The sequence below is a fragment of the Pleurodeles waltl genome, chromosome 8 (genome assembly GCF_031143425.1).
Source record: "Pleurodeles waltl isolate 20211129_DDA chromosome 8, aPleWal1.hap1.20221129, whole genome shotgun sequence".
Classification (NCBI taxonomy): domain Eukaryota; kingdom Metazoa; phylum Chordata; class Amphibia; order Caudata; family Salamandridae; genus Pleurodeles; species Pleurodeles waltl.
Genome location: NC_090447.1, coordinates 809,798,166 through 809,813,336, shown reverse-complemented (window position 1 = coordinate 809,813,336; position 15,171 = coordinate 809,798,166). Strand labels below are relative to the sequence as shown.

Here is a 15,171-nt window from a genome sequence, read left to right as displayed (position 1 = left end):
TCTAAAATGTCTGAATGGATTTACACAAAAATCATAAAAAGCATGCTTTGTGAGTAAAGTTCTAACTTTTGCCAAATTTGGTGTAATTCCGTTCAACCATTTTTTTCTGTATGGGAAAGTAAAGATTCTTTTTTTTTTAAACTTTGTTTATTGATATTTTAATTAAATTACAGTATTCTGCAGGAGCAGGGTTTCTTGATGTAAAGTACATACACATGTGCATACATTGCAGCTGGATCGCAAACATTAATATACAGATATCGTGGTACTTCCGGGTATAATATTGGTAATTAATATATATATATATATATATATATATATATATATATATATATATATATATATATATATATATGTTCTCAATTGCATAGTTTTGTAGCCCTTGTCCTACTTTGGTCATTAGGAGTTCGCTATCATCAATACTTTTCTTTTTGCATTTGTCGCCAGAGTGGGAAGGGTATGCCCAGATGTGGGTCCCGTGCTCACTGCACCACTGGATCCAAGCTAGCCTAGCTGATAAAGGGTGATACCCTGAAACCAGTCCTAGGATGTTTGTTTCCAGTCCAGGGAGGACCTGGCTTGGCAGTTCGGGCTGGACTGTTCCCATGAGGGACAGGGTCAAGACTGATTTGCATATGGCTGGGTCCAACCTGGGGTGGCGTGGTGAGCAAAAAAACAATGGATTAAACTCAGATCTTTGTGACTGGGGGTGAATGTTTGATTTGCTCTGCATTCCGTCCATCATCTTTTCTTTTTGCATTTGTCACCCCGAGTGGGAAGGGTATGCCCAGACGTGGGTCCCGTGCTCACTGCGCCACTGGATTCAAGCTAGCCTAGCTGATGAAAGGTGATACCCTGAAACCGGTCCTAGGATGTTGGTTTCTGGTCCAGGGAGGACCTGGCTTGGCAGTTCGGGCTGGACTGTTCCCATGAGGGACAGGGTCAAGACTGATTTGCATATGGCTGGGTCCAACCTGGGGTGGCATGGTGAGCAAAAAAACAATGGATTAAACCCAGATCTTTGTGACTGGGGGTGAATGTTTGATTTGCTCTGTTTTCCGTCCATCATCTTTTCTTTTTGCATTTGTCTTTGCATTTGTTGTTTCCGGTCCAGGGAGGACCTGGCTTGGCAGTTTGGGCTGGACTGTTCCCATGAGGGTCAAGACTAATTTGCATATGGCTGGGTCCAACCTGGGGTGGCGTGGTGAGTAAAAAAATGATGGATTAAACCCAGATCTTTGTGACTGGGGGTGAATGTTTGATTTGCTCTGCTTTCCGTCCATCATCTTTTCTTTTAGCATCAATGCTAGTACCATTTACACTGTTAACACAACTAACTAAAACATGTATCAATGCACTGGAGGAACATTTCTGTGCTGTGGTGTGATTAGGGTAGTCAGGACTACCCGAGCTGCCTGGTTAGGGATGTCGGCATCTCTGCAGCAATTTCTCCTTGTGTCCTGCTGGGGGGACAGGGTCACATTGGACAATCTCGATAACAGTCCTCTATTAATCAGTGGGGGCAGTGCATATATATTGGCGTCAGCATTGTGGCCCCAGTCTCCCACTCCCAGTAGTGGTAGTATCGGGACCTCTCTCCGTTGCCCAACTTGCGTTTCGTCATATCTCCGCTCCCCATCTATTTAGGCAACAGCCTGGCTTGTGCATGGCATGTTCTCCCTGAGTTCCCGGGTCCTATCTATCTCACGTATCTGCATTTCCCTGGCCTCCAGGATCTTGGCCCATTATGGGGCAATAGGACATGTACGGATCCCCAGAGTCTCCTCTCTACCCAGTGTGTGTAGGTCGGCCCGGGCCCAGGCCGAAACACCCATTTCCAGTCTACCAGAGCAGGGGCCCTAGGAGACTTCCAGGCCATGGCAATCCGATGCCTGAGTAGTGCCAGGGCCAGGTCTAGAACCCTGCTGCCAACTTTCTTAGCGGCAGGTCTAGAATGTAGACCCAGTAGACAGAAGGAGGGGTCTAAGTCCAGACGCGTATCCGGGGTTCCCTCCAGGTCTTCTAGCGCACCCCACCAGTACCTCTGTATCTCAGGGCATTCCCATATCATGTGATCTAAGTCTGAGTCTACTGGATTGCACCTGGGGCATGTCCTGGGCTCGCCTCCATATATTACCCTAAGACTGTGAGGGGTGAGGTATGTTCTGTGTACATAAATGTATTGGATGTAACGGAGACGTGTGTTACGCGATACCCTATGGGGGTATGCCAGCACCCACTGCCACTCTGTGTACGTCAACTCCTTGTCAATTGTCCCCTCCCATTTTGCTCTTAGTGTCTGCAGGGACTCTAGCGTGTCCTCATTATGGGCCCTGTGAAGTTTGGTAATGAGGTGGGCGTCGTGCCCTATAGTCAATAAAAGTTGGAGAATTCTATGCGTCTCCAGCTCAGCGTTCACCGTAGGTCAGAGTCCCCTTATAGCATGGGTCAGTGACTGGTATAAAAGGAATTGCCCTCCCGGGACCCCACCCTCTTCCACCAAGTTCACGAATAGGCGCAGGACCCCATCTCGGAAGCAGCCCCCCAAGGTCGACACACCCGCCTGGGCCCAGGCCCTCATCTGGTTCCTTGATAGGATGCGGCTCGGAGCTACCAGGGGCATCGTCGTCAGTTGCACTGCAGGGGAGTAGGCCACAGTCGCACACGTACATTTCAGGCACCTTTTCCAACAGGATAGGGCCACCGTCAGCATGACATTTTGTGCCGGCAAGGTGATAGGAGAGCTAAGCATCTGTGCCAGTAGCAAGTCACCTTCAACATCACCCTGAGTTGTGGCCAGGTCCAGATGGTACCCAACCGCGAACCACCGGGCAATCCACTGAAGCTGACATGACAGATAGTATAATTCCAAATCTGGAACTCCCAGCCCATCTCTATCGGTCGGTCAGGGCAGGGTGGAGAGAGATGTTCGCTGTCGGCCCCATCCCAAAGGTGAGGAGCGCATTTAAGTCTCTAAACTAGCTCACCGGTATATTCACTGGAAGGTTGGAGAAGTAGGATAGTAGGCGGGGTAGCATAATCATTTTGGATAAAGACACTCGAGCCATCATGGAGAGCCGAAGGGAGCGCCAGAACGGCGCACATGATCTTAAGGACGAAGCATTTTGCCTAGATTGCTGTTTCGGAGGTCTCCTAGATCGTGGAACACCTGTATTCCCAGGTATTTGAAAGTGCGGGGGACCATGTAATGTCAATAGGGCAGAGGCGGGGCATTCCTCACTCGCCATCCATGGGAAGACATATGTCTTTCTCCTGTTCAGTCTGAGGCCTGATGGGCCGCCGAATTCCTCAAGTAAAGTGAGCGCCCAGGGAATCCCTGACGTGCCATCCCATAGGTAGATTAGTATATCATCTGCATAGAGTGATATGATATGCTCCACCGGGCCCCACATCACCCCGCTGCCCTGCCCCTCCATCCGGAACTGAGCTGCAAGGGGCTCGATGGCGAGAGCAAATAGTAGGGGCGAGAGAGGGCATCCCTGCCTGGTGCCTTGGAATATGGGGTAAGTAGCCGATATTGTCCTGCCTGTTCGTACCCTCGCCAGTGGGAGATAGTACAGTAGTTCGACCCATTGTGCCCATTTCTCCCCAGTCCCATTCAAAGCATTACTGCCCGTAGATAATCCCATCTTACTGAGTCGAACGCCTTCTCAAGATCCACCAAGAGGAGTACGGTACCAGATCGTCGCTCTGCCTGAGGTATGTGTAAAAGTGAGAATAATCGTCTAAGATTCAGGGAGGTGTTACGCGCCGGTATGAAATCATTTTGGGCCTCATGCATGAGGTGGGGAACATGCTGGAGCTGCCGTTTAGCCAGGGCCTTACTTAAGATCTTGAAGTCGCAGTTCAGCATGGACAGAGGTCTAAAATTAGCCACTTAGGCCTCGCATGATTTGGTCTTGGGTAAGGGAACCACCAATGCCTCCCTCAATGTCTTGGGGAGTACGCCCTGTTCAAATGCCTCCACATACAGCTCAACCAATGTGGGTGCAATGAGATCTGAGTATGTCTTATAAAAGTCCATAGGGAGTCCGTCCGTGCCAGGTGTTTTACCTGCTGCCAATTGTGTAATGACAGTCTTTACCTCTTCCAGAGTCATTGGGCTCCCCAAGGGATCTCTATCTCCAAGGGGTAAAGTTCTCAATGGGAGAGACTGTAAATGAGGACCCAGCGATCATGGTAGGTCTACCTCTGGTTGTCTGTAGAGAGATGTATAGTATATTTTAAATGCCTCATTTATTTCGGACGGTGCGTATAACTGGTCCCCCTCCATCCCGCGGACACTCATGATCGTAGCACCCTCCCCACTGGGCCTCACCAGCCATGCCAACATCCTGCCAGATCTGCCCTCCTCTGCATACAAGGATGCCAGGTGTTTCTGGTAACTATGGCGGTGCAGCCTTTCCAGAGTCTGGTTAAAGGACTCTTTTGCTCTTAGAAGCCTTTACCGTGTAATCTGGTCTTCGCTCTGGTCATTGTCTCCATCATGGATTAGCTTTTGCAGTCGGTTTAACTCGAGCTCAAGGGTCCGTCTGATCCCTACTGATTGTCCCATACAGTATCCTCTTATTGCTACTTTTAGGGTTTCCCATTCTATGTGTGGTAATGCAGTGGAGCCCTTATTAATACTAATGTGTTCAAGAAGGTGTGATCCAAGTGCCTCTCTGTAGGCCGGGTCCTCTAGTGCCATTGGCTGAGTCTCCACATCGGAATGGTTGTCCCAACTCCGGCACAGCGCCAGGTGATGAGTAATGGACTGTGGTCTGAGAGGGTGCGGCCTAGGTACTCAGAGTGAGTTATTTCAGGGGTTAGATTTCCAGTGCACAACACCCGGTCTATTCTAGCAGTTGGTGCAGACCTGAGTAGTATGAGTAGTCCCTATCCCTAGGGTGTTGGATCCGGCAAACATCTTCCAGTCCCCAGTGTGTTGTCCACTCAATCAGACCCTTTGCCGTCTTGTGCGAGGTCGCCCCAGGCAAGGGAGGGAGCAGTCCATCACAGTGTCAAGTACACAGTTATTGTCCACCGGATCAGTAACTGCCCTCCCGGAGGTTTAGTCAGGCGACCTGAGAGGGTCTGTAAGAAAGGGATCTGCTCCGGATTAGGGGCGTACACACAGCTCAGCACAAGTATCATATCACCCATATCAGTGCACCTCTTGCAAATGCCGAGTATGTGGTAGCAAATATCTGTCCTCTCCATCTTCGAAGCTTGTCTACTTCTCGGGAGGTAATGTGTGTTTCATGGAGCAGTGCTATATGTACCCCCCTCCTTTTTAAGTAGGCCAAGGTCTTGTGGCGCTTGATCATAGTCCCCATCCCCCGGATATTCCAGGTTAACAGTTTGTAGTCCGCCATTGTTTGGAGACAGTATCGAAGAGGGACCCCAACCCCTCCCAACAGTAGCTACTTCTCATTTCTACCACCCAATCCCTAATCTTGAATCAGGAATACCCAATCTCCTACGTGCAACAAAAACATGGAACTTCAATCCCCAACCCTGAATCCCCAGGGCAACACTCCAACTGTCGGTTGCCCAGTATATGTAAAACAAGCATAAGAGGAACATTAAGTCACATAGGGCCTGATTCTAACTTTGGAGGACGGTGTTAAACCGTCCCAAAAGTGGCGGATATACCACCTACCGTATTACGAGTTCCATAGGATATAATGGACTCGTAATACGGTAGGTGGTATATCCGCCACTTTTGGGACGGTTTAACACCGTCCTCCAAAGTTAGAATCAGGCCCATAGTGTTCTCGCCATTCGTACTATAGCGGCAGAGAAACTGGGGGGGGGGGGGGTCCGTAGCCGTCATGGCCCTATATTCAAGTAAAGACCCTCGCCATGGGGTCAGGACTGCCTGGCCAAGATCAACCCAGGTCATCAGCGGTTTGAGGAGTCACTCTTGGAGCCTCATCAGAGTGACGGGAGTCCGAGGAGTTAGTATGGTGGTCAGAGTCCCTTCCACTTTCATCCTCAGATGGGTCTGCGTTCCGTAGTGACGCCACTGGCTCCAGGACTGCCTTTCTGTCCAATTCATTCTGCGCTGGGGTCGGTCCGATGCTAGTTTAAAGCCTATTTCGTTGTCTCTTTGCTCTCTTGCGTCCATTCTGTGCCATCCGTCCCAGTTTGGTGTGGGGTCCCCACCCGCTTTATGCGATTCTAGCCACTCCCACGCTTCCCCGGGACTTGAAAAAAAGGTGGTGTGCCCCTCTGTGATCACTCTCAATCTAGCTGGGAATAGGAGCAAGTACTGAATACCCTCGTCTCGGAGAGCTCGTTTCACCGCTGCATAGGAGGCCCGCCTGCTCTGTACCTCCGCCGTAAAATCTGGGAAAAGGGTTACTGTTCCATTTTCTACGCAGAAGGGCCCGACTTCTCTGGAGCGCTGTAGTAGCACGTCCCTGTCCCTGTAATGCAACAGCTTAGCCACGACCACCCATGGGGGCCGACCCGGGGCAAGCAGTCTCGACGGCACTCGTGTGCGCTCTCCAGTGCAAAGAAGGAGGTAAGTTGCTCCGGGGCAACCTCTGATCTTAGCCATTTCTCCAAGAAGGCCACCATGTTGTTTCCCTCAACACCCTTTGGAATGCCAATAATTCGCACATTGTTCCTTCGATTTCAGCCTTCAGCGTCTTCGGCTCGGTGTTCCTGTCGTTGGACTCGATCGGTCAACAGTAGGACGGTAGCTTTAATTTCCTGATGTGCCGGTGCAAGATCCGTAAGCAGGGTTTCGGTGCCTAGGACCCTGTCCACTAGCTTCTGGTGGTCTGCTCTCAGCAGGCCCAATTCCGCTGACACCTGGCCAATTTCCCGCTGTAGTGTTGTTTTGGATTCTTCTATGGCTCCCACAATCTTGTCCAGCGTGGCCTGTAAGGAGTGCAGGACTGGGTTCGCCATGTCCGTTTGGGCCATATCACTTGCTCGACAACGGCCCTGCGCCTTAGCCCTGTTCCGGCTTTTGGTGGTCATCCGGTGCAACAGATGTTGTCTTTGAAAGGCGCCCGATGGAGGTCCCCGTGACCTTATTCAGAGTCACTTGTCTTCCCCTCAGGGAGGGGCTGATCAATGGGGGTCCAGTGTCCCAGCGTGGACTATGGGACCCTTCCCTGTTATTCAGCTCACTCCCCACTGATATGGCATACAAGAATGGGGGAGTGTAGGCATGACCTGTCGCCACTGATGACAAAAGGGCTGTCTAATGCCCTGCAGGGGGAGCGCCACAAACCCCTTCAATAAGTTGCGGTGATAGCATAGGTCTGTCAAAGGCCAAGTCCACAAGGTCTCCAGTCGGACCCTGCGGTAGTCAGGGGGTTCCCATCAGGGGCCACGCCGTACTCACAGTGCCCCCTGGTCGTCCGGCGTCACCATGCATCTGGCTGATCACTGCCCCAGGGGCGCCCCCTTTATTGCTTTGTTATGGGCCACAGGTGCGAGTGCAGCAAGCCGGCCCTCCGGCATGCGCGGGTCACCCCCACCGGGCCCACCGCCGTCTTTTTTTTCTATTGACTGAGGGGCCACTGCACCCCCTCGTTGAATTGTCACAGGGTCCAGGGGGTTTCAGTGCTTCCCCGTTGCGTGGCCCACAGTAGCCCTTCCACTTTCGGGGGGCACCCCTAGGCCATCCACGCCGTGTAGGTCCTTTTCTGCGCAGATGTCTCCTCCGAGCGCACGCTAGACACGTCGCGTCAGCTGCGGCCGGCGCCTCTGGCGGTCCGACCCGCTCGTGGCTCGGCGGCTCCAAGCTGCTCCTAGGACCTCTCAGTTGGGCCTCCGTTCCATCCCCATGGCTGGGGACAGTCTCTGATCCCCGGCGGGGCAATAACAAAAAGGATTTTTTACTGGGCTGGAGCGGAGCGAAGGTTTCACACGTCCACAATCATTGCCGGTTAGGCCACGCCCCCTGGGAAAGTAAAGATTCTTATAGGAATTAACATGAGAAATCATAATTTATGGACTCTACTCCCTTTTTCTTGACCCCGCTTAACAGATCCGTGTAGACATTTCCATAAAGGAGCCAAGGTGGGTGAACTTTTTCTCTGGAAAGTTTTGTGCAGATTCATCAAACAGTGCTAAAGTTATTAGTAAAACAAAAAACAGTCTTCTCATGGAAAGTATGACCTAACTATAACTCCACAGGGGCAACTGCCACTGCGTAAAAAATAAAATAAAAAATAAAATATATATATATATAAACAAATCAGGAATGTAACAGATAAGTAAAAGTGGTTAGGGAAGAAGCCGGTGCACACGCATATGTGTGTGTGTGTATATATTTCCTTTTTTCACATGCATTGGTTTCTTCCCTAATCCTTTCACTTATTTGTAATTGCCCTGATTTGTTTATTCCTGTTGTTTTTGGGTCAAAATATTTTTAATTCAAAGTAATCATGTCACTACTGAAATTCTACTGCTACTCAAGAAATTAAATGTGGACATGCCAGAACAGGTGAATTACGTACCAATCTTGAACCTCTGTTTCCTAAGCAAAAAAGAGCAGGGTCAGCAGCCGTCTTCTAGGACACACAAAATCCAATCCCTTACTACACAACAAAGTTTCAGAATTGGAAGGGGATTGATAACCGCAATCACTGACATCAGAAAAGATCTTCTCTCCTCCCTTTATAAATCTGAGACTGATCAAATTAGAGCTATGCGTGATCTATTGCACAGCAGAACACAAGGTCCTCCTTAAATTATTGGAAAATTGGGACAGGGTTACCAGAACAGGACTCAAATAGTGCCATTGTTTTCAGACAGATGCCACTAAATTAACATGTGGTCATCATAATTAAATCAAATCTGAAAAACAATGTATGTGGGCTTACCGTAGCCTCTCCCCAACTCTGCTTCTTCTAACATCTACACGGGACTGCTTGTTCAGATCATTTCCTATTATCACCTGCACTTCACTGCTGACATTCAAATTCTACATCTGGAAGCAATGGCATGCATACATTTTTAGAGCTGATAACATCACACTAGCTCCCAAAGAATGTCACTGATTTGAAGGTCCAGATAATTACTTTCAAACTTCTCTGTACATTATTCAACTTGGGAGGGGTAGGGCGTACATGCTCAGTCACATCCTGAAAATTTATCAAAGCAAATCTGATTGATGAATCAAGTATCACTTAAAAGAGATGTGGAGGTCAGACCATTTGAACTCTCTGTACCCAAATTTGGAACACCTTTAGCCCTAACTTGAGAAAATAACCAAAATCAGCTTTGTGCAAAATATACCTGAAAACAATTGTCAGACCCTGTTTGGTAGGCCACCGGAAAGGAAAGGGCCTACTAGGTCTCTGCCTTAGGTGATAGAGTAATTTGCCTGTACTGCACCAGGTCCTCTCCTACTATGGATCTGCAGACTGGGCCAAGAACAACCCTTCCAGCATTTCACTCTCAGTGGTAGTGATGGTGAGCAGTTATAAGCTTCTCAGAAAGGACAGTGTGGGAGTTCTCAGGCTCAGCTCACAACACCATCCTCAGGAGTGTAATAAGATCAATGTCCAGCCCAGTGCTTCTCTTTATGAAAATCAAGTACCTAATTACACAGAAAGCAGAATTAACACACACTAAAATCACATGGGGATTACAGATTCACATGTGTGAGCCTTAGGTGCTTCAATGTGGGTCTGCTTCCTCTAGGCAATATGCCTGCTTACCACTCTGTCTCATGGTTTTCAAGGTCTGTGACATTATCTTCTCATAAGGTGCAACATGCACCCTCCCCCCCAACTTCTCCTAGCACACACAGTTTCTAGAGCACAGACCCTAATGGAGTCTCTCATGTCCGTCCTTGGTTGGAGTGGCATTGGTTAGGTGGTGGGTTAACTAGTGATAGGCTAGGAGGCTTTCCATGCATGGTACATGGCAGTCCTGCCTGATGTGAGCAACTGCCGGCCGAGCACAAAGCTCTTTAGAAGGTCACAACAGTAGCTTCTTGCTTCCATGTGGGTCGAGGTGGGTGAGCCTGGAGGCTTCAGCAGACCCGGCCCTGATGGCAAAAATAAAAAGAGTCTTTTGGAGTCAGTCTTGCTCGGGACTACTCAGGTGGAGGCAGATGGCAGAGGCTCTGGCCACAGTGACACACCTCACACTGTCCTGAAATACAACATCAGTCACCCAATAGGGTACTGTGGTATTTATCACTTCAGCTGCCATGCACTACCTTTGTCAGTTAGTGCCAGAAGGCGATGGGCCTTAAACTTGAAAGCATGCTTGCTCTAGAGCATTTCTAGGCAGTGTCCTCTACTCATTACGGGCCCCTCAGGTTTTCCATGATTTTTTTGTTCCTGACTCTTTGTGTTTTCTTATCAGGGTAAATGGTTTTTGAATTCACATCAAATATAGGATGATTTCACTGTGAAACATAACTTGACATTGCTGGCCTTACCGTGTATGATATATTGTATTTATTTGATTTATATTTTCTTTTGTAACAAGTAGTTTGCATTTTCCTTGGATAAATATGCCACTTTTGATTATACTATGTCATGCTAAGATGGATAATATGAATTTCTGGTATGAACTTTGTGATAATAGAACTTATTACTTGCAGCAACCTGGGGTTCATCCTGGACTCATCGCTATCAATGACCCGGCAAGTCAACCCTGTCTGTTCCTCCTGCTTCAACACCCTCTGCATGCTTTGGAAGATCTACAGATGGATCCCCACCAGAACCAGAAGGACAGTCACCCAAGCCCTCGTAAGCAGCAGACTGGACTACGGCAACGCCCTCTACGCAGGAGCCACGGCCAAGCTCCAGAAAAGACTGCAACGCAAACAGAATGCTTCCGCATGCCTCATCCTGAACATCCCCTGCCACAGCCACATCACAGCCCACCTGAGACCCCTGCACTGGCCCCCTGTCAACAAGAGAATCACGTTCAAGCTCCTCACCCACGGTCACAAAGCACTGCACAACGCCGGACCAGAATACCTCAACAGACGACTCACCTTCTACACCCCGACCCGCCAACTTTACTCTGCTGACCTTGCCCTCGCCACCCTTCCACGCATGCACAGAACGACCGCTGGTGGCAGATCGTCCTCGCACCTCGCCGCCAAGATGTGGAACACCCTTCCTATCCACCTGCGACAGACAAAGGACCTGCTAACCTTCAGGAGACATCTCAAGACCTGGCTGTTCGATCAGTTGCAGCCCCCCCTCAGCACCTTGAGAGCCTCACAACTGAGTAGTGCGCTTTACAAATGCTATGATTGATTGATTGATTGCCCACAGCCTGTAAACTAAATGCTACAAGTGGGCCCGCAGCACTGATTGTTAAATTTGTTTTTCACTACTGCAAGGTCTATCTCTCCCATATGTTAACATTGGGGTTACCTTCAATCATCCTTTAAGTGTAACTCCCAATTGGGAAAAGATAGACATTTTTAGTTTGATGTCTCTGGACTCACAAATTAAAATCACAACTTATGGGGAAGTCAGGTTTTAAATTGCATGCCTGAAAATGCCACTTTTAGAAAGTGGATCTTACTTTAATCATTCTGTGCCACTGTCTGTCTCTGAAAACATGTCTGGGGTGGATGACATCCGGACTTTGTGCATTCCCTACAGACAGTCACACACAAAGGGAGCTGGGGTGTGACATCTGCACTCTCCTAGCCTATCAACAGGCTGATGGACCATTAACTGGCTTGATGGGGGGTGAAGCGTAGCACTGCCTCGCTTACACCTGAATAGGGTTGTGCCTCTCCCCACACAAAAGGATGCATAACCCCCTGTAGGGTGTCTGGAGCCAGGGAAGGAAGGGCAGGGACCTTGTGATCTTCAGGCACATTTGGGTATAAGTACTGGACCCCAAGCCCCACTGAATCAGAACTCTACTTGAACCAAGGACATTCTGCCAGGAAGAAGGACTGCTTTGCTGCCAGAAGTGACTCCCACTCTGCAACTGCATTGCTGTGTTGGCCTACTGTTTGCTGTATGCTGTGCTATAGGAGGAACTGCCACTTTGCTACTCGCTTTGATGTGTTGGCCTGCTGCTTCTTGCCTACAGTGAGAAGGACAGGACCTGTTCTCTACATCCTTGAGCCCAAAATTCACCAAGACGTTGTTGGCTTGCCCCCTGGTATCCTGCAGTCTAAGGGACATCAAAGACTGCCTGTAACTCTCCTGGTGCTGCTGAACTCTGCCATCTGTGATTCCTACCCTTGCCTGGGGTGCCCTTCTCCAGTACTGGGCCTCAGATGTGGGTTCTGCAGCTGATTCTTGCAAAACCTGATGCATCGCCTCAAGTGCGGGAGAAATTCTGACACATCGTTCCCTTGATGCAGAGGCTGATCAACAAGGAAGGATTCCCATGCCTGTGCAGCTCGACGGCGCATCACATTCAGTTCAGTGGAGCCCAACGACAACGCAGTAACCTGACTGTTCAGAAAATACCAACGCATCATGCCAGCGACGATTTGCTCTATCAAAGGTACTCTTTCAGTGGGCCCTTTGTGGGTTCTATAGCCGGCCTACCCGCCATCCCGGTTGACCTGGATTTTTTATTTGCACTGGTTCCTAGCAACCCCCAAGTAACCTTTTGACCGCTAGTGACTTCTAAGCACTATTTTACATGTAATCTTTAAAGATTCATATATTGACCTCTATTGACAGGTTTGTTGTTGTTTTGATCTTGTTTTACTCAGATACACATTCTCTATTTTTCTAAACTGGTGTTGAGTCTTTTCTGGTGTCCTTACCTGTGTTACTGTAATTAAGTGATGCACAGATACTTTACACATTGCCCTTGAAGTTAAGCCTGACTGATAGCAGCAAAGCTACCAAAGGGTGAGCACAGGTTAATTTAGGGTGTGTATCTGACTAACTATGACTAAGATTTTGGTCCCTACTTGGACAGGGTGCATACCTCAGCCAACTAGAGAGCCAATTTCTAACAGAGACCAATGGTAGATCTGGATGATACTACAGCATCACCCATCTACAAAGGTAAGGGAATATATTTTCTACCTATTTCTGGGAAGTACTGAGTCCTATTTTTCAAAATACGCTCCAAAGGGTTTACATAGAAAGTAAAAACAAAAGGGGCAAAATCACAGACCCGTCAGATTTCCCGCAAGGAACTGAAGGACTCCGAACATTCCCCTCTGGCACCATAGCGAACACATGCAGACAGATTTTCATGCATGAGTTTAAGTGTATAATTAAAATTAAACACATCAAAAAGCAGTTAGCAATTTGTCGGAAAAGGATATTATAGTCGGTTTAATGTAATACAGATTTTTAAAAAGCTGTAGCTCAGAATGAGTTATTATAGTTGAGCAACTACGCAATTTTGTTATTACAAGTGACTACAGATGTCACAGCTCGACTGTGATAATGAAATCAGACACAGGGTTTTATATTAAGATTTCAGGATTCCATGGAGTATAACAGACTTACGCAACAAATCCATCACAAGAATAAATTACTTCCTTCAACAATGTATTTTTTTGCGATGATGCTCCATCTAATTGCAGGATGCTAATGCAGTTATGTAATTTAAAAAAACATGTTTGCATTCTACTTTTGTTCTGTCGACGCAAGTGCTCTGTAGTGCGTGAAATCAGGAAGTGTAGGTGTCATGAGTGCGGGTGGAAAGTTATGGGGACTTTGTATGTGTGACTCCTGTAAATGTGGCTCTGCTGTTTGACACTGCTGCCGCGTGCCTTGCTCCTAGTCCAGTCTAGGGAAACCATATCGCCATTCGGGCAGACGTTGAGGATTTTTCTCAAATCTACAACCTGAGGAATGACAGAGGATCGTTCAGCAAAAAAAGTTACCTTTTCGAGCCTGCCCACTGTCTGCACTAGGATTAAGTAAAAAATGTTCAAAGAATACGCCATACATTATAAATCAGTTTACACCGACCCTAGAGCTCCTGAATACAGTTCCAAGTCCAAAACACATTTATCTCCTATCACAATAGGGCCATTAAATTAATATGAGTTATACAAAAGAGACGATTGTAATGTCCCAGTCACGTGATACACAATATGTTGTGGTTTTGTGACAAGACACCTTTTTGTAAATATTCATTGTGTCATCTACTGGCCACTGAGAGCATGGCGCATTACTCTATGCACTTGCTAATTTGCCACACATAAAGAGACACGATGTATCCAAGCGACATAGCCAAGCATGTGGCATATTAGGAGAACCAAATTGTGCAATTAATTTTAAATATTGCATAAATCCTTGTTTGGAGAAAATTAATGTCGGCGCATTACTGGCACAAAGTACAGCAAAGTACACTAAAAAAAGACAATTGACCTACCTCAAATCGTGATTTTCCTCTGGTCACTCGCTGTTTTGCTCCCCGGACTGACAGGCCCTGTGAACAGAAAGAAAAGTAACAACCCTAAATAAACCCTAAAGAAAAATAAACCCTAAAATGAGAAACAATGCAAAAGACGAAGACGATCTGCTGTGAATTAATCTGGAAAGAATCCTGTTAACAGGGTATGGAGCATTTAAATAATCTTTGGACCTAGCAGTATGTAAATCATTGAACCGGTTTATTGTTGCTGTCAGCAAACACAGGGCTCCCTCACTTAATCACATCTTTTCTGTCCAAATTACACATTTGATAATCCTCTACAATGATCCCTTTTTAGGTCTGGCTTGACAGCCCAGCTGTCAGTAACCTACGGTTACTAATTGTTTAAAATATACATAGAGTGGGCTTTTGCTCGCTCCCAGTGGAGTAGTTATGTTTCCACACACGCTATTGGCTATTTAATATCATTCTGTCCACCTGCATAGCGCTGAACTGCGCAAGGGATTGTGTTACAAATGAAAAGTACGCTACGTCACCAAACATGTTCTTTATCTCATACATGTATTTTATACAGAGAACATTCATTTTTTTTCTTTTTCACTGCAGCAGGCCTTTTTTAAATATTCTAATCAGAAACTGTATGAGTCACACACATGTAAACACATGCACATGCTCCCAGACATATAACAAATGTTAGGTACACACATCATAGCTACTCAAAACAAAACAAGCATTTGCAAATACAGTACGTCTGGCTTTAATGTGGTAACACATGAAAACACAGGCATGCACAAAAGTAGTTTGCATGTATTGGCACATTAGAGCCAAACGTACTAGCTTTGTCAATGTTTG

General features: G+C 47.5%; 1 protein-coding gene across 3 annotated transcripts in view; it reads right to left on the bottom strand.

Moving 5' to 3' along the window:
- GGACT (gamma-glutamylamine cyclotransferase) overlaps positions 1-15,171 on the bottom strand; it is a 355,212-nt gene that overhangs the window by 172,568 nt on the left and 167,473 nt on the right. For all 3 annotated transcript variants that reach the window (XM_069205069.1, XM_069205067.1, XM_069205068.1), the window contains exon 3: positions 14,317-14,373. The gene's annotated coding sequence lies outside the window, so the exon portion shown is untranslated. The remainder of the gene's footprint in view (positions 1-14,316; positions 14,374-15,171) is intronic.